A 20,371-nucleotide genomic window follows, 5' to 3' on the forward strand; every position below is an offset into this window, starting at 1 on the left:
TTCAAGTAATCAGAGACGACTGAAGGCAAGGCAGACTCTCCATCTATAGTGGATTTTAAATGGATGCTAAAAAGCATCTCACGCAGCCTCCTTTGATACGCAAGATAAATTGAGCATAAAATGATTTAAGTGAAACCTCGAAGCCTTCCGGTGGCCCAGAGAAGGGAGTGAGATGTAGTATGTCTTTACCAAATTACACTCTTTACATGGAAGAGCAAATTGTTTCCTTGTGTGTGAAAGTGCAGTAGCTAAAGGTAGTGTAAACTTAGATCTTAAACGCTGCTTCTGTGCAGCGCTGCTTAAACACTCATGTAAACTGAGAATGTCAGGATTCGGGAATCTGGGCTTTTAATTGTGCACGACAACCAAACAAACAAGACACACGAAAGGCAAAAAGTAGCAGTGAATCCCAATCCATCCGACTTAGTTCGCTGATTGATAATAACACTGCATGTGTGTGTGCTTTTATATGTGTGTGTGTGTGTGCAACACAAAGTGTAAAGAGTAAAGACTTAATCAAGCTGGCTGCTGGCAGGGGGCACCAGCAGGTAATAAAAGCACAAGGGCCCCCACAGAATCCCTCAACATACCACACCTTCTTATGAATGCATGCACACACTCACTCACACACTTAATCACTTTCTACACACTGCTCGAAGCCAGAAAACTTGAACAAACACACATGATTTCAAACTATAAACAATACTCATACAACCTAAAGCAGTCAAATACACAGAGCCACCCATGGAGGAAGCTGCACCAAGCTGCATTAACTTTCACAATAAACACATTAGCTTCCCCTAATGATGTTGCTGCTACTATTCCGTCAACATCTTAGCTATGGGTGCTTGGAGTTTAGACATGAGCACAATAGCAATCAGTCATTATGACTAAATGGTCAGCTGCAGGGTGCTTTAGGTGAGGAAGACGAAGGAAATGGTAGCCAATGGTCAGTCATATTTTTCTGTCTCAGTTTAGTTAAATGTTAAATACAACAATAAACAGATGAAGTTTGGTTCCTCCAAATACAAGCACACACACACACACACACACACACACACACACACACACACACACACACACAAAAGATTAGTTAATCCTGCAAAGGTCCCAGCTATTCATCTTCTGAGGTCCCCACTGTGCCAGACAAAGTGTGCAAAACAGTGAAAGACTGCTATTTGATTACCTCGGAGTAAACCTGTTGAGAATTCACTGATGTTCCTTAATGTGCTTAGAAACTGGTTTCATGAGGAAATCAACAATGTATGTTGATTTCTTTTTTTTTTTTTTTTTTTTTTTTTTAAATTAAAGCAACACATTTTAATCAGTCCATGGTGGTCTTCTAGTGGCTCTGTCTGGAAGAAAAAGAAGTAAAATATCGATATTACAGAGCAGCTGTTCAGGTTGGATAAAAGGATACTTGTTTTTTATCTGGATGGGTTGACAAACAATATTCTGTTGCTATTATTGTAAACTTGACCACAGAGGTTCTCTAACCCAAATCGGGGGCTAGTTTTGATCCAAACCATCATCCTTCTCCAAATGAAACTAAACTATTTCTGTGCTTGAAAAAATTTCTTCCCAAAGATGTATAAGGTTAAAAAATGATGAACTTCTGCAAAGTGTAATTTGCAAAATGTTGCAAGCTGTCCAACAGATACTGGTTTTAGAGTAGAGAGAATTTCAAACTAAACAGAGATTTATTCTTATGTGTATGTTTTATGTGCTCCAACTGCATGTAGCAGCTGTACAGACGCTGACCTGTGCATTAGATGTCATATTATGTCTATATTGCATATTGTGCAATTGAATTTTCCAAAAGTAACTTCTTTCAAGCATGTCACTGCTATGACTGAGAATGACAGAAACGTGTCTTGTATTGATTAAGCCTAGCAGAAGCGTTCTATATGAAGATTTTAAAGCACCAGCTTCTTCTAAATACTGTCTGATGCTTTTGATACAAGCGCAGTCTGGGTTTGTTTATATCTGGCAGTCTGGGTAATGTCTGCAGATTTATGCTGAAGGTTCTACAGATGACGGCAATGCCAGAGAGAAGGGGGTAGCTTACTAGAAATTTGTTGTTATGGCCTGTCACCAGATTTGGAGGAGGTTCTATTTGTTCCTTGAAAGTTGAACACAGGCTGTGTTTGTATTCCTTCTTCCGTTGGGGACTTTAAGTAGGATTTAATGAATTGTTTGGCAAAATTATGGAGCTACATTTATTTCTGCTACTTGTGATTTTGCATTTCTTTAGACATAGTTTCAAAGAAAGCAACCCAGACATTTTTACAGTCCTTTGAGATCTAAATCACCTGCCGTATGTTCAGGGGGAGGCAAAGAAACAGTGAGTGACAACTGAAAACCTGGACAAAATACAGGAGATAAAGCAATCCTCTAAACATCAATAAAAGTTGCAGAAAGGATGTCCTTAAGAGTGGTATTTTGTTTCTATGCAGCTTTAACAGTTGCTGGAACTGCATAAAAGCTAAAGCGATTGAACAAGTGAATAAATAACAATCGGGTTGTAACAGCAACTTGAAAAGTTTCTGCTGTGTGACGCGACACGAGAGAGCAGAAACAGAGCTTACAAACAGGTGCAAATGCAACTATACACAACCAAAACCAGACACTTTTACCACATGGCCACATAAATGTAATATTGTTGAAGAGTTCGCTACCACCATCAGTTGTCACACCTGTTGACAGGCAAGCTGGAGAAAATCATGTTTATGGTGATGTGTGAAAGTAGAAGCGAATTAGCCTAAGCAAGGCGAGAATAATGCACTGGATCCACCATAAGGGGATAAAAAATAGGCCACAGCCAACCACCTAGAGCTCCCCAATGGGGAGGATCGCCTGGCAGGTGTTTACACTTGTCAGTCCTGGCCTGATAAATCAGAGAGAAAAGACAGGAGGAGCTGTCTGCCTAAACCCAAGAGGCCACGATAAGAAGAGCGAATGCAGAAAGCTTGAGGAGGAGGAACCTGCCTGTCTTTTTGTGAACTGCAGCCAAACCAGCATCCAATATAAACACGAAGATGAAGACACGCACTCCTACAAAATTCCATGAGCTATCAAAAAGTACTTTAATGTGTTTTCCTTGTCCTCCCCTGTTTTTCAAGCCTTACATGTAGCTTTCAAATGAATACGTAGATGAGGGCAATCCATCATGGTTTGATTATTAAAAGACAAGGAAGTGAACATGAATGAGACACCCTGTTGCTGTAGGCCAGTTATTGAAACCCAAATGCGAGAGGTGATGGATTGATTCTGGATGTAAGCCAACGAAGACTCAAAAAAAAAAAAAAAAAGAAAATACACGACAGGAAAAGAAGAGGGTGGAAAAAAAAAGACAGAAGAACAGCAAGGGAATAGAGGGAAAGTGCCAATTTGGAACAACAGCAACCTAACAAAGACATTCAAAGACTGCAGATAAGCCGCTATCTTTTTAATACTGACTATGTGATCTAAATGCCATTAGGCTCGGACATGCCTCTGTGATTCTTAATCATTAAAAACAATTATCTGTGGCAAAGCAATGGATATCCTTTTTCAGAATGGATAGGGGAGATTTTTTTTGTTGCAAATTACCAAGGATAGCTAAATCAGGAGAGTAAAATGTAAAACCAAAAAGTGCAACGTGGAGAAGACAGCAAAAGACATCAGAGCGAGAAGGAGGAGGCAGAGGGCAATCAGTGTTTGCTGAGAACGATCCAAAGTAAACTGACATCATACCAACCTCTCCACCAGCAGATATTCAAGCAAGGAAAAGGATAAGAGGAGATAACTACTACTCACTGCATTGTTTCCAAAAGTAGGTCAAGAGAGGTGCTGAGACAGGAATGAAAGCTCCAAAAATGCCTCTGAAAATGCTCCAACAGCTAAAGGTTGAGCCCGGGACTGTAAACACATTACACGGTGTTAAATTAGCATCCAACATTCTCAAGAAAAAAAGGAATTAAATATGGATGCCTGACAGAAACCAGCAGAGGGAAATACTCTGTATTCATGCCTGCAACCTATTTGTGGAATACAGTTTAGTAATCTCATCTAAACCTGTTCTGTGTGGAAGATGGGGCTGTGTTTATTGTTATGGTAACACCGGTCAATTAGAGACGCCTTTCTGGTCAAAACTGAAACATCTCAACATCCTGATTTATATTATAACTACTATGTAATGAATTGTCATTAAATTAAATAGGTTTTATTTGATCTGCTTTGCTTGTAATTACAATAACTGGTTTACTGGCTTGAGTCTTTTACTCTGGTTCTGCCAGTCTGCATATGGACTCAGATATCCTCAGTTTGCTAACAACCATCACCTACACCATCCTCTTTTTGTTTAGAGTAGCTGCAGAAAGAGCACCATTTTTTTTTTTATTTTAAGCATCACAAGTGTATTCATAATCTTGGAGTTACATTTAGTAAAGTTTGTTTTCAGGTTCAATTGTTTAAAGTTCACAAATATGGACTGGGATAGAAACCACAGCACCTAATAGAGTGTTGGCTGCGTAGCTGCAGAAGAAATGTGTTGATATCAGGTCAGGTCTAAATCTACACCAAGGAAAAAAAGAATCAAACTTTGATTCTGTTCTTTATTCTATTCTATTCTTTATTCTGTTCTGTATATTTGGCTATCTGAACTGCTGAATAAATGTGATTTACATCCTGACTTGACACTGAAAATGCTGTCGGTTCATGATTGTAGCCTACCTTTCTGTTACGAAGACATTTAAATAATTTCTAACAACTTTAAAGGTACACTATGTAAAATTTTGGACATTTCTAGTGGGAAAATTGCAAACTGAACTTTAATCATTACCTTTCACTTTGGTCTTTATCTTAAAACACATCTGATTTAGCTGATTCTTTTAGGAGGTTGCATCTTTTTTTAGACTATTTATTTAGTCTTATCTGTTTTATTAGAACTAACACCAAAAAAATAAAAAACTTAATGAACATTAAGGAACATGGACACTTACACTGACTTTACATAAAGTTGCCCTGATCTTGCAGTATTTGTTTATGCCCATATCTGTTCCTTCATAAAGTCTCAAAGGCTAAAATAACATCTTTTAGGTCTTTACCATCCTGATCATATCGTCCCCCTGCAAATTTCAACATCTTTTGACATCTGTCAAACTCCTTGGGCACAGCAGCTTGAAGGGGGAAAGTGGGTACAATGCAGGCTTCCACATTTGCTTTGCCTAAAAATCGTATTTCTGAATCAAGTCAGACCCCCACACAGTGAAACACATTAAACACACACACTCAAACACAAAGCCCAACTGACACACACACACACACAAGTGCTGTTTAAGAGATTGACCCCCCAAAAAAGAATGAGGTCACACATTTAAATATCAGAACATTTTCCAGGCCTGTCAATCAGTCCTTGTGATGATACCAGCAGGCAACTTAATCAATCTGGGCACAGCTGATGCAGAGCTGTGTGGCAAAGCAGAGAAAATTACTGCTGATAAGAGCATGCTTTGAAGCACATGGCCTTCTCTGCTTCTCTTTTGATCCAATTATCTCTTTGGTCTGACACAACTCCATCTGCCTTCTTGATTGTAATATTGCCCTCTGTCTGTCTGTCTACCTTTTACAGGATGTAATACCAGAATATACTTCATGTACTAGCTGGTCATTTAAAGTTTTCCAAACTGTAATGTTGAGACCGAGCCTTCTTAAAAGGGCAAAAACAGCGAAGAGATGCAAAGTGAAATTTAAAAAAGAAAAAAGCAGTGAAAACTGTCAGGGTGTCACTGAGATAAACGCCACATTAACTCTACGGAGACAGATGATGGCATGACTGAGGCTCTGCCCTGTGGAGCGGCAAGTGGAGTGTTGAAACTGTCACACAGCATAATACACCCTTTACTTGGAAACTCGCTTTATGAAGTCCGACTGCAGGGTGCCTTCAGGCAGTGCTGCGCAATTTCATGCTATGCTTAGTCATGATACAGACCTGGGAGCTCCAGCCTGTAAGGTTGGTGAGTCAAGTAACACTTTGATTTAGGCTGCCTGGAGTTGAAAACTGACAATATGTTTGGAAATGTTTGTCCATTACCGAGGAATATGAAAGCAAGTTCAGCCTGTCATTTGGTGTAAACATCAGCCAAGCCATCAGCAGAGCGAATCAGAACAGAAAAATCTATTTTGTGGGGCTGCACTCCAATGTTTTCAGAATGAATGCACCATGAAGACTTTTTGTGCAAGTTTTTGGTGGATAAGAAGAAGGTTTTGCTGGCTAGAAGAAGCAATAATGTAACAGACTTTCAGAAATTGACACATAAAATAAGTTTTTTGAGTTAAACAGAAATCTGTGACGGTATTCAGAGAATGGGGGAAAAAAACTGAGGGGACGCTGTGATCCTGGGCTAGTTTTTCCCCACAAATAAAAAAGGATGGGCAATCAATAAAACATTAGCTGTAATTCTGGACCAAGAGCTGGATGGTTACACACCCTTTTTTCTCGACAAACCCAGACTTTAAATGAGAAAAGTCGGAGAAAATGCGCAGCAGCAGCAGTTCACTAAGTGATTTCTATGGATATAAACAGCTCAAGGAAATTTGGAAGAAAGAGACTGAGGTGTTATATTTTTATTGCTTTTTCTTATTCTGTCTTTGTCCTTGCTGGGCCTTCACTACATCCAAATAAATAAAAATACTACGTTGTAAATTTTTGTCATTTTTATTGTTTTTATTGATCCTTTTACTTGTAATTTTGTGCATTATAGCAGCAGAATAATGATCTGGCTACTGTGTTGCTTTTTCCTAATTGAAATCAAGAAAAATGACAAGCAAAAAAAAAGTTTTATACATTTTTTTTTTGTTTTTAATCTACAAAAATCAGCAATATTGAAGAATTGTGAGAATGGCAATTTAAATCAAATTGGCACACAAAAAATCTAAATCGAATCTAATCGGGACAAAAGCATATCAACACAGCCCTAATATCAACTAAACACTGGGCAGAACAGCATGTGGGTTGTGTTCATCCTTGTGCTGAGATACAAGAAGGTAAATGTGGAGCCAAAAAATGAAGTTTGCAGATATATACACTTTCTACATGAGTGCTTTAACACTCAGCTGCAGCTGTTTGTTTCTCTTCCTCTCATTGCAACTAAACCTGGAAAAGCATAGGCAGGATAAAAACAGGTGGCCTGTGGGGACTGAATAAGAGGTGTGATCATTTTCTGTTGTTGTATCCATCTGGTGCAGTTTTCACATCTCACAGCCTCCTGCTTCTTCATAATAGGTGTGCTTCAGAGTATCACAAGGTGTGATACCGTCTCTATCTGTGCATCCTTGTGGACCTAATGCAGTGATCGGTATGTTGCTTTTCAACATGCTTTTTTTTTACCCTTAAACTTTTACACAGCATTCAAGCATTTACTGCTAATGCCCAATTATGTGATTAAATGCTGCAAACAGAGCGAGGGGTATACGCGCGTCACTTGTGACCAATGACGGAAGTCATTTAAACACTAATGTCATGTCTCTTTGTAAATAAGGCTGCTGGATATCACATCAGGTGCATCTGTTTCAGTCATAAAGTCTGCAAAGGCAGCGTGATTCAATTTGCTGTTTGGCATCACAGAAAATCATTCCAGCTCTGTTAATGGCATCTTTCTTGTTGAGCTCTCAGTTCATTTCGTGTAAGTTCCATTATGCTAAGTGAGTCTGTGTCCTCGTTGATAACTGGCTAACTGGCCTGCTGTTCCTCAGCAACGGGCCTATCAGATCTGACTTAGCATGATGCTAATCTCTATTAAGATGGCCATGGGTCGGGGAGAGAAGAGCACGCACCACCACCACACGCTACCATTGTTTTTCTCTCTGACGCTAAAAGACTTACAACAGATATGTCAAACTACATTTTTGACTCCCCTCTCTTAGTTTCACTGCTTTCCCAACATCTAAAATTTTAAAAAAAAAAGACTCCATTCTCACCCCTGACAGGACACTCATATTTATTATGGAGAATGGAAAAAACGCAGAATGCAATTACAGTCTGCGTTAGCCCGTGATACTGTGATTCTGATAACAGTGGATCTTGTTTTTGTGTTAGTGCATCATATCCAATAGCATTATGAATCATCTGTGATAAACCAGGACATTCAATCCTGCTTGTGCATGAGGCCACAGTCACTAACTGGCAACGTATTGTACCATAGCATCCACCCGTCTGAATGTTGTTATCTCTACAGAACATATTTCAGAAGTAATGCAGCTTTAAATGAGGTTCAATCAGACGACGGTGGTAAAACGAACAGATCATTGAAATGTCCCATCAGTGTGTGAAGCTAAATGTATGGAGGGGGAATTTATTATGAATGCAGAACAACAGGCTACAAATTGCATATTGTCAGTTTCCAGGGGCGCAGTGTTCGCTGTTACGTTGCGTCATAAAACGAGATAATGCGACACTTATGAAGCGATTTATGCTGACACAAGATACAGTTTGGAAAGCACTTTCTTTGTGTTTTTTGGTTTAGCCACAAATAAATCCCACTTCAGGAGAGAAGATATGAAGAAAACACAGTGAAACAGAAAAAAAAGGAGGCATACAGGCATTTTCTGAAAACAGTTTCCTCAAAGATACGCATGGGAAGTGATGAAAGGATCTAAGCCTTCAGGAAACCAGTGTCTCTGTCATTAAACCTGATTAGAGGCAAGCCGATCAGCGTAATTAGTGTGTCACTATACAGTGCCTGCTGTGCTGTGAAGTAGTGCGTTCAGACATGCTGACGGTAAAACATTATCCATGATCACAAAAACACAAATGCAGGGAATACAGGGAAGCTCATGTCCAACATGCGGACATGCAACGTTTATAGTGAAAAATATACTAAATTTAAAATTTGTCCTTTTTTCTTAGCTTGTGAAGCAAACTGGTTTCAATTCAAGTCCCAAATTAATAAAATATGGCACAAAACTGCCATTTTAGTCACCTAAAACCATCCTTGCTGTTTAACAAATTTCTCCTTAGAATACCTTTCACCTGTTCAGGAATCGAGTCATGTGGAAAGGATAACAAAACTACACAAACTGCTGAACCCATTAACAATAACTACTTAGGCTAATTATCAACTCCATTAGCTATGACCCTGCAGCCAAAATCCCTTTAGATTTGGGCATAGAGTAAACATGGAGGTGGATTATTGGTTAAACGCAGTTAACTCAATATGTGCATTTGGCTGCTGTGCATGCAGGATTTAAGGTATCAGGTTGTACACAGATTCAAAACTAAGAGTATGTGCATGACAAGCACTTCAGTCAGAGTTACATGGAATCCCACTGTTTTATGTAAGTAACTCCATGAATGCTTTAGCCACAAGCAAGGTGCATTCTTAGTCAAAATGACCAAAAAATGAGTACGAAGAAGTTAAAGTTATTTTATGCTGTGGAATAACAGAAAAAACTGAGATTTAAAAGTGAATTATGTAGATTGCTAGACTCTGTTTCAAGTGATGTCATCTGGCTCCTATTGCTTTTATAAATAAAGCTATATTATAATTGGAGGCCATTTCTGAAAAGAAGCATTGCAACATTACTAGTTTTAGGTTGAATCCAACTTAAGAGGATTTACATGAAACTATATCATTCATAGAAAGGAAGATAAGATGTTACAATAAGATGTTAAAACAAGGACAACATATCTGAGTTTCTTTTACAGAAGTTTAAATTCAGGTTAACACAATTTTTTCTCATCTGCACTGAAATCCCTCCTGAATTACAGTGTGGTTACAGACTTCAAAATGATCATGTACTAACAGGAAGAAAGTATCAAATTACATCTAAATCACCTCTTCTCAACTCTCATTTACCTTTTATATCTCTACATACACACACACACACACACACGCATATATATATATATATATATATATATATATATATATATATATATATATATATATATATATATATATATATATATACATATACACACACACACACCGTAACATATATATATATATATATATATATATATATATATATATATATATATATATATATATATGTTACTATTGCAGCCACTATCTGTGTCCTCCATCACAAAGTGCAGATGACGGTTCTCCGATAAGTAATTTTCCAAGCAATGTCGCAGCGTCGTCGTGATCACTAACTTCTTATATCAGCTGTGTCAAGCAATTTTCTAATGGAAATGTTGCATTAATTCAGCAGCCAGGGTCATACATCATGGCTGTAAATCTGCTGGTGAGTTGTGAGATGAGCAGGACAAACACAAGCCAAGTCAGACAAACTGGTTTGTGATTTTAGGTATTTAAAAACAAAGAGGGAAAAAAACTTTAGACTGTTTCTTGTTGTCTTGTTCTCAGGTTTATTTGCAGCGTACAAAAAACAAAAAAAAATAGAAAGAAAAGAAAGGAAACAAAAGCTACCTTGTCTTGTCTTTTTGTTTTGTTTTCTTACTACTGCAAAGAAATATTTAAATCACTAAGAGTGCAGTCAGACTGGAAGCGGCAAGAGCCTCAGCTTTGAACCACTGTTCCCAGTTTGAGTGATAATGAAGGAAGGAGTGTGAAGAATCTGAGGAGCGAGACTGCAGCGATGGGCTGTTGTGAGTGTTTGTGCAATGTGGCTATGTGCTTGCAGCTGTTGTGTCAGTCAGTCGGTCAGATGGCGGGCATGTGCCTACCTGCAGCTCCGCAGGCATCACACTGGGAAAACACAGAGGAAAGCCTGAGCCAGCCGAGCCCGCTCACTGTCATGTTAAGCTAATGCCAAGATTACAGCCTCCTTGCAATCAAAACCACGAAAACCTCTAGTTGTTTCCTCGTCTGTCTGATCTCTTTGTGTGATGCTTTGTCTGCTACCAGACTACCAGACAACAAACCTGCATTGTCTCAAACAGCCGCTTACTTACACCTTAGTGCACGAGCAAACTCTCAAGGTTTTAGCAGAAGTTTGTGGATGGTCGCTTGAGTGTGCCGGAGGAGAGGGGAACTTCGGAAAAGACAAAAGCACAAGCATAAACATCTATCAGAGTAGTTAACACAGTGGATTTTTAACATGTCACTGTACTGACAAGTTAAATAAATAAAGCTGACGGGAGGTTCAGTTTTTGTCTTTTCAATATTGAAGACACAAAAACACGATGCATCATCAAGCCTAAATAACTGAGTAAGAAGACACTGATTCATGCCTGCAGACCTTTTTAAAAAAAAAAAAATAGTGCATTCAATGACTGATGGTTCAGTTTGTTTCAGCCAAACACAAAGAGTCGCTTTAAGTAAAATGTTAATGACAGCTGAACTGATTGCTATAATTCCCCCACAAATCTTCAGCTAAGACCTGCATTGCTGCATTTCTGATAGTTGACTGATTGAATTTTGGCTAACACTTATTAACAGCTTGAACTCAAGAGTACGGCCTCATTGCTTGCACACTTATTTCAAATTAAATGACAAATTAGAGTCAAAAGAGAATGAAACCAGTGAACTGTGGGATTTCCAGTCATTGACGGATGGTGCCATGAAATATTTGTATAATTATAAAGACATTTAAGGGGAAACTAAAGTTTTTCTCTGCTGATGAAATGTGACAGCGAGTGGGCCAACATTTGCTAATTAGCACTAAAACATTGTAAAGCTGAGTCATGTATTTAAGCATAACAAAGAAGAAGAAGAAAAGAAAACAGGGACAATTCAGCATAATTTAGCAAATGAAGTCATGTCAAGCAAGCGTTTCATAATATGACACTTTTTTTTTCTCTGGGTAATTCCAGGTTTACTCTGAAAGCATGAACTAAATAAAAGAAAACAGTCTTTTTAAACCTCTGAACCACATAGACTGTTCTTCACCGTTTCAATATCTGCTCCTAACACACATTATTTACACATACACACACCTACATGTGTATACATGTCATGAATGCTGTGACTTCTTAGACATTTCATCCCTCATAGTGTCAACATGCAGTACACATTAATCGATAGCCAGCGCATCAAGATTATATTTCTTCAGAGATGTGTTGCACGACTATTTCTCAGCCAACATGTGCACGTTTGAGTGTGTCTGAACAATCATGTGCATTTGGGAGCTCTGACTAATCATCTCATTTCCAAAGAGGAGGACTTGGTTTGGCTGCGACTGCTTCCGCTGGCACACTTACGTTAACATTTCATCCTGATTGTCTCTGTCAAAGTAATTCATCATCATCAAGTAAAAAGACTGCGGCTCCCTTTGTCTGCTTCCAGTTTGTTTCTTCCTTCACAGTCTTTTGGCTTTTACAGCCTGGCCTTTACTTCTCGCTTCAACTCTCAGCATTTCTCACTCGCATCCATCTGACTTTTGAGATAAACACAAGTCTGGTTCTCCTCATGCAGACAATATATCTATAAAGATGAGCAGAATCGCAGCTTAACTGGTTAAGCTGTTCAGTCTGAGTGGATATAATTTATCTGACTACCTCATTTGTCTTTGCCTCAATTGTTATTTTTTGCCTTTTTTGGTTCCCCGTCATTGTCCTCACTCAGATTTGCAAGGAGATTATATCCAAGGGAAAATGTGATTAATGAGTTTCTTATAATAGTTTCTGAATAAATCGACTTAATGTAAAAATAAAGGCATAAATTGAAGGAGTGAACAGGAGCAGGAGTGAGGAGGAGGTGGATGAAAAGGTTGATCAGGGTTCAAATATTATTCGCTCAACTTAAAAGCAACAAGATAGCGGAGCTCGGCTGCGGTCACAGTGGACGTGGAGAAAAACTGATGATAAAAAAAAAAAAGTCCTTTTTCATTTTTTCTTGTTTTTCTGTCTTCCATGATGACGGGTCCCTGGAGTAAGTGGCTCCCCGCCCCTCCATTAAATCTTCCCGTTATCCGCCCAGATATGATCCCATCCAAACCATTACCACCAGCAGCAGCACCGGCATTTCTAATCCAAGGACAGGGCCTGTAGGGCCATCCAACAAGCACACACATGCACACTCACCTTCACGTGCATGCAATTACAGAGAAAGCCAGCAAGACAGCATTTTACAGTCTGCTGGCTGCAACAATGAAATCTGTGCTTTACTGACAGAGTTAGGACCCCTAAAGACATAAGAGGATCAAGTTGCTCATCCGGCAACTTAAACCATTTAACTATTTGTGCATTTAATTCCAATTGACATGGAATTTTTAAAGAGACAACAATGCAAAGGAGCTATCTTGTCAGACGATGCTGAGGCTTAAGGCTCCAATCAAGCTGGCTTAAAGAAGATACTCTCGGAGAACTACTTATGCGACAACAACTTTAACAATCTTTTAGATCAACAGTACCAAACATGAGCATTTGATCAGTCTGCAGCACGACATACGGACACAAAAAACAACAACTCTCCTGCAAAAGATTTGCCACAAAGTCAGCAGCCGCATTGTTCTGCTTCTCTACTTCTTTGTCTGTCATTTTGTTTTTCCGAAGGTAAACCAATAGAAGCGCATGTGTGGCTGACGTGCACTTCTGTCAGTTCTGTCTAAATTTTAAGGGGCTGCACGCAGTCAGTCACAGAGCTACGTAGTGAACCCTTGAGGATTTGGCATCACATTAAAATTCCAAAAAATGGTTAACATGGATTTCAGTAGACATAAACACTGATCAGCTACATCATCAAATCCACTGAAACATTAATAATCTTCTTATAATGTTTTTTTTTGGGTTTTTTTTTTTATTTTCAGAAAGCTTTGCTTGTATCATTCAAACCATGTTATTGTTGCTGCAAACCACGCACCCTCAATATCCCACAATGCAGGACAATACACCCAATACACCAAAAGTAATCTGCTAATAAAGGTTTCCAAGTGACTGTATATTTCACATTAAGTATTTAAAAAACTCGACAAATTGATCAAAATCAAAACATCTCATAAGCATACAATCAATATAATTTTGGGTTCAGCAGCAGATGCAAAATTTCAGTGAAGTGAAAAACTAAGTTTGCACATAAAAATACTGATGACATGACATTAGAGTCTTTGGCCAGAACGTATGCATATCATTCTGCTGCCCTTACAAGTGATAAGTGTGTAAAATATAACACACTGAATGCATTAGAGGGAAAAATCACATGTATGTCCATTCATCTACCTTTGCTTCTGTCACAGGTCAGTCTGGTAGCTGGTTGTCTCTTCAGCCCAGCAGTTTGTGAGGGAATCAGTTCAGGACCCAAATCAAGAAGCCTTCCTTTTTCATTTTCCCCTTTCTTTTGCAAAATAAGCCATCTGTGAAATGATAAAAATGCAAGTTCAGACCCTTTTGGCATATTGATGTCACTCATTTACAGATAAGAAAATACTTGCAAGTGGAGTGGAGTTGACAGCAACGTTCATGTGCACATTTAGAAAGTCTTCATCTGCTATGAATAAACAGAAACAGAAACCAGGAAGCATGCTGAGTAGCCACAAGTTCTTCTCTGGTTTCCAAAGCAACAGACATAAAATGCCAGTTTTTATATGAAATCTAGGCCACTTCAGTTGTATCAATCAAGGCCACACAGGTACACCAGCACCTGACATGTTTGCAGAGATGCTTAGTCATCTGCTTTGCCCTTTGACTCCTCGTCTACATCTGTCAAAAGACGGTGGCTGACAGCTGAAGTGCTGTCAACGCTGCTGCTGTGAAGTCAGACAGCACTTCCGGATTGCTCGTGTTTCAAGCCCACCGCTGCGTCCTTGGTGGCTGTTTGCTAGTTGAGGAAAGTGGTTGGTGGACAAGACAGCGGAAGCAGCCACTGGTAATCCCCTCATGGCATGGCAGCAGACCATGTCACGAGGATAAACAGTGAGCTATCTAGAGGATGGCCGGATGAGGACAAAGGTTACAGGTGACAGGTTTAAAACAGGTGATGCTTGTAAAGACACTGCTACTTTCTGTAACTCAGTGGCAAATATTTTACTGTTCAGCACGCTGCCTTTAACATGCCCACTACTGAATCTTGACAGACTCCTTATGGCTTCTGAGTAGTAAATACAGGTAATGCTTCCTAGAAAGAAATGTGCCAGGGGACATAATCCAGTCTACCATTGCTTTGCTGTAAGAGACTTACAGTGCTTGAAAAACAAATTAGTGGTTTGTAAATGTAATTTGTAAGTGGCAAGGTCACGTGAGAGCAGGACAGGGCGGTGAGATCATCAAAATGCTCAAAGTGCATCATATCAATCCTAATGGATGGGATGGTTTACAGGCCCTACAGATATAGTCTCAATTGCGTTTGTGCAGTGCATTTAATCTTTGTATTGAGTATTATTATCATCTCTCTAACGACAAGTAAGCAAAGCATGTTGCGTTGTGTTATCTGACTTGAATCTTAACTCAAACAACCACTATTAGCTTTCATTTTTCAGATGGGTCAGAGTGAAATTACAAAGCCAAACCAGAGTCTGAATTCAGTCTGAGGGAAGTGAAATAGCCAGACAACATCTTTGTGTGAGTTTCAAGGACTTACACGACTTAACTTCACAGTAAATGCAGCTGTGATTATCTTTACAGACACGCGCATAAAAAAAGAAAGTGGGAGTAAGTCTGAAAGACAAGTCGTAGAGTAGTAATAACACAACATATGTCTGGCCGGAAGGCAATTTATTCTGTGTTTCTGTGTGAGACGCACGATGCACCACCAGATTACAAATTTATCACCCCCCCCCCACCCCCTCACTCCCCCCACCCCCCCCTCTATCCACAGATAAGTATCTTATCCTATACTGTACACTGCTACATATGCATATGCAGCCGCTGCTACAGAGCTGAAGAGATGCAACAACACAAGCTAATCTGAGCAATGTGCCTCAGAGGGGTTTAGCTGAGGGGGAGGGACTTATTAGACAGAGAGAGAGAGAGAGACAGAGACAGAGAGAGAGAGGGGGGGGAGAAGGACTTAAAGCAGTCATTGTCCCTCCAGGAGCAGATTAACTATTTTAAAAGCAAAGGTGACGTCTATCCGTGGCTCGTGGTGAAGGCCAGCCAATGCTTTCTAACTGTGTGAGATCACATTTCTCCTCTTAATGTCTTGTCTCTCCCTTCTCTTTCCTTGTAACACATTAAACCTAGAGCAAATGCTTTTTTTTTTTTTTTTGCTAAGTTTCTGTCTTCGTCTTTGCCACCTTATTCTTCCTCCTTATATGCCTTCATCCTCTCATTTTGTTTAATTGAATGGGAGACCAACATGAGCCCACTCAGAGCAGCTCCAGTAACAATCAGCATTGCCTGCTTGGGTAGCGTTGCTAATGCCAAAATGAAAACACTAGATGCACTGGGAGGACTGCTGAGTGTTATTATGGTGCCGCAGCAGTGGCACCAGTGAGTGAATGGGAGATATTGGGCCATAGGGGCTCTTTCCTTGGGGAACAGCACAAACAGGTGATGAGAGAGAGCGAGCAAGAGAAAAGAGAGAGAGAGAGAGTCAAATTTTGCAGGGGATACAGGTGATGATCCAACTTCAGAGAGGAGGTTGCAGAAAGTAGGGCATAAGGAAGCAAAATTAAATATGTGTGGGTTTTTTTGAGTATGTTCAGGATGAAGTGGAGCAAGGAAAGAAGATCTCACAAGTAGTTCTCACAAATAACACAACTTAGTCATTGTGTTAAAAAAAAAAAAAAAAAGACTGCAAGTTACATTTTAGAAAAACCAGACAGGACCCTTCAATAACATGCAAAAATAACAAGGTATTCCTTGAACAGTATTCCTTGTTCAAATCACAAGACATTTCACATACTTTTCAAGTAATCCCATCTAACCTTATGTGCATCCGCACAACAAGCAACAACCTTGTTTCATGTGCTCTTCTGAGTTTTGTCGTGTGGGAAGGAGCAACTATTATGAATCTGACTGAGAAGAGGAGTCCCATTTTCTGAGTGAAGAAGGTCAACTTGAATGTAACATTGGAGTTAGCAAAGCAAAGCAGTTGCTTTGACGCTACAAATTATCCAGTTTTTATGTTATGAAAAAGAAATAAATTAATTTTGTATCAATTTAATATTCAGGAAGAAGTCTACTCATACTGCAGGCATGAGTAACTTAAAGCTAGCATTACATACTGTACGTACTCATGACTGTTGTCATTTGAAGACAAAGAGGCCAGGTAGCTTTAAAATGACTGCTCTTAGCTCCGTTTGAGGGTAAGCAGGTTAAGTAAGTTTTTTGTGCACCTATAAGGTAGCTGCTGTCTGTGGACTTTGAAGCTAGTGTTGGCACTGGCCGGGCGTTAAGTGCTAATCTAGCACTGGATGCCAAGTTCTTATTTTTCACACATTCCTTTCAAAGACATCTCTTGTTCATGTTGGAAGACTTGCATTTTAGCGAATGAGAAGTGGAGAAGAGGAATAAAGTATGATATGAATATATGATAAAGAATCACGTTGCAGGATAATGTCACTGGATCCAAACACCATCAAGCACTTATTAAAGATATTTGAATTGACTGGGGTTTTTGAGTTGATTGTTTCTTTGTTGATTACAGTTTTGGAAACTGTAGTGATTGATTATGTTAATTTGATTTGGGAGCAAAAAGAAAGTGTATAGTTTTGTTTTTTGTTGGTTTTTTGGGGGGTTTTTTGTTTTTGTTTTTTTTTTAATTTTTTAAGCTGCATTTGTTTTTTTGGTTTAAGTTTTTATGCCAAATTACTTGATTTGTCTATTTCATCACTTCATGGTGTGTTTTTGTTGGGGTGAACAAAAGAAATGTCCTCCAATGACCATGATCTCATGGTTAAATTGCACATCTTAAAACATGTGCCTGGCACCATTTCAGAGGGACTTAACAAGTTCCCATCTTCCCCAGCTTCATAACTTGGTTTAATTTTGGACTTTCTCAGGTTCTCAGATCCTCCCAGTGCACTTGACGAAGGTGTGTGTCGCGTCTGCTGAGGAGGCGTGACTACTTGCACACCTGATCCTCATCACCTTGATCCCAAGCAGCTGCTACTTAAGGACCGAGCTTCCTCCCTACACAGCGCCAATTTGTCATGTAGCCAACTGTGGTAATACACTCGAACCAGTTTTGCTTTTTCCCTTGTCTGTTTGACCAACTACTCGAACTACTCTGTCCTCCTCTGCCACAGTCTGCAGTCTCTCCTTGTTCATGAGAAGCACCTGGATTGCCTGGACCTTTTCCTCTGACTGTCTGACCTGGATTTCCCCCATAGCCTAGAAAACATAATATGTCCCAGAGTCCTCCCTGCCTCACGTGATTATATGAGAGACTTTTATAAGTTGCTAAATTCATTTTATGCTGTCTTCACTTAAATTGTGCATACTAATGCATTTTATCCAATTAGAAGATGGTGAAAATTTGTTTTTCATGTTTTACATTACAGAACGTAAACTTTAACATGATATCTACATATATATTAGATATTATCTAATATCAACATAAATGTCACCTTTAGGAGTGAAATTGTTTTTTTTTTTTTTTAAAAGTCACTTTTTTATGGTGCTCTTTATTTTTTAGATGATACTTTAAAACGGTTCTCAGCAATTATTACAGATATTTTTATACGGGCATTTTTTTTTTGTTTGTTTTGTTTTAGGGCATGTGAAATAAAGATGACACTGAGATTTCCATTTCACTTCTACTTTAATTCAGAAGCCCAATAACAACTTTTTTTTTTCAACCTTTATTTATCCAGATGAAAAACCTATTGAGATCAGGATCTTTTTCACAAGGCTGGCCTGGCCAAGAGGTCAGCAGCACATGTCATTAAACTTCATTAGATACTTTAGGTATGAGGATGATGGACAAAGGCAGTAAATTAAACCTAAATTAAATGGTAAGAAAAACATAAGTAGGTTTTGTTTTGTTGAAGCAGACATCGCTAGCACAATGCTAACATCAAGATAATTTTATTAGACATTTCATTTTTATGCTCAAACAATACAGTAGTTCATACAAAGTCTATTTATGGTCATATTACATGATGAAATGATGGAAAAAGTTTTTATTTTCGAAGCAGTTCAAGGTGATTTTGTTTTTTATCAGTGTGCTACGTCCCCCCCCCCCTTCTCTTTTTCTGACCTTTCTCCTGGCAAGTAAATGTCAAATAAAGACTAGATTCCAAAAAAAAAAAACCCTATAAAAATGATGTTAGAGGGTAAATGGTGAAATAAGTTCTTGAACCTCCATGATATCAGGATTTATCTCAACGCTTTGTTTTATCAGTCTTTAGTGTGTCCGATGGGAGATCGCTGATTTTGTTTCATCCTTTCGTTCCTTCACTCTGCTCTGTTAGGCTTTGGTCATGTGAGGATGGACAATCTGGTGATCTTTTATCGTGAACAATCTAAATTTGGCATATGATCTTCTTATCAAAGAACTCATAGAGATTTCATCATTAAGGATACAACATGACCTCTGAAAACCGCTCGCCATTCCCTTAATGCAGCAAATATCAGTCAAAGCCAAACCGAGCTAAAATGATAAGTGAAACTGAACTTTAAGCCCTTCAAGCAGCTCATGCTGTAACATGGTGGGTCTTATCCTTCTCTTTGAGGGAAGCTTTTTAGCAAATGAATGCCATTTATTTTTTAAAAAGAAATTGAACTGCAGGGACTTGAAAAGAGAGTTGACGGCATTCTCTAGTGATAATATCATTACACGGCAATATCATCATTAGGATTCAAAATATTAAACATAAAAACCTTTATATAAATGAATAATAAAAGTGTCATTAAAGCTGTGTTTGGCGGTGCAAGTCGGAAGCTCACTGAATGTTTTCGACATTTTGGAGTCAAAAGTTGCACAGCGGAGGGAAAATTCACTGATAGCTTGAAAAAGAGCTTTTTCACAATGCAACCTTAAAGAGGTTTATCTGTTAAAACTTGAATAGGTTTAAGAAAATATCAGCAGCTGTTTACAATCCAGATGTGATGGCATGGGACGCCGGCTTCTTCTGGCTGAGAAATGTTTTATTATATTATCTAAAAACATGAAATGTCAACATTTTAGATTCTAAAGAGATGAGCACAAGACGAGAGGGATTTTGAAAGTAGAGCTGAGGAAAGAGAGGCGACTGCACACGGGATACGCTTATGTTTACTTAAACACAAACAAAGACCGGTACGGAAAGGCATGGCATAGAAATGCAAATAAATCCCCCACTTACTGCCAAAGTGTTTTTATCAACTCTAGGAAACAGCATGAGAGACGGAGTGAGGCAGAGGAGAGGCATAAAAGACAAATAAAAACCACTTCGTTCATTGCATTTCTTTTTCCTTTTCAACTGAGTAAAATTGTTTTGTGTGTATTATCATAATTCGCTACGGAGTCGTACTTTCCTCTCTCCCACCACACACAGCAAACCAGCCCTCTTGTGTAATCTGCATAATTCATGAATTCTCAGTATAGGCTGTCAAGGGGGAAAA

At 38.9% G+C, this 20,371-nt stretch overlaps 1 protein-coding gene across 2 annotated transcripts in view; it reads right to left on the reverse strand.

Annotated features, from left to right (window-relative positions):
• The window catches only part of sema6a (sema domain, transmembrane domain (TM), and cytoplasmic domain, (semaphorin) 6A), a 110,408-nt gene that overhangs the window by 66,444 nt on the left and 23,593 nt on the right, over positions 1 to 20,371 (reverse strand). The window contains exon 2 of one of the 2 annotated variants that reach the window (XM_079251929.1): positions 14,105 to 14,238. The exons of the other annotated variant lie outside the window; for it this stretch is intronic. The gene's annotated coding sequence lies outside the window, so the exon portion shown is untranslated. The remainder of the gene's footprint in view (positions 1 to 14,104; positions 14,239 to 20,371) is intronic. 2 annotated transcript variants of the gene reach the window in all.

The sequence above is a fragment of the Telmatherina bonti genome (assembly GCF_933228915.1).
Source record: "Telmatherina bonti genome assembly, chromosome: 13".
Classification (NCBI taxonomy): Eukaryota; Metazoa; Chordata; class Actinopteri; order Atheriniformes; family Telmatherinidae; genus Telmatherina; species Telmatherina bonti.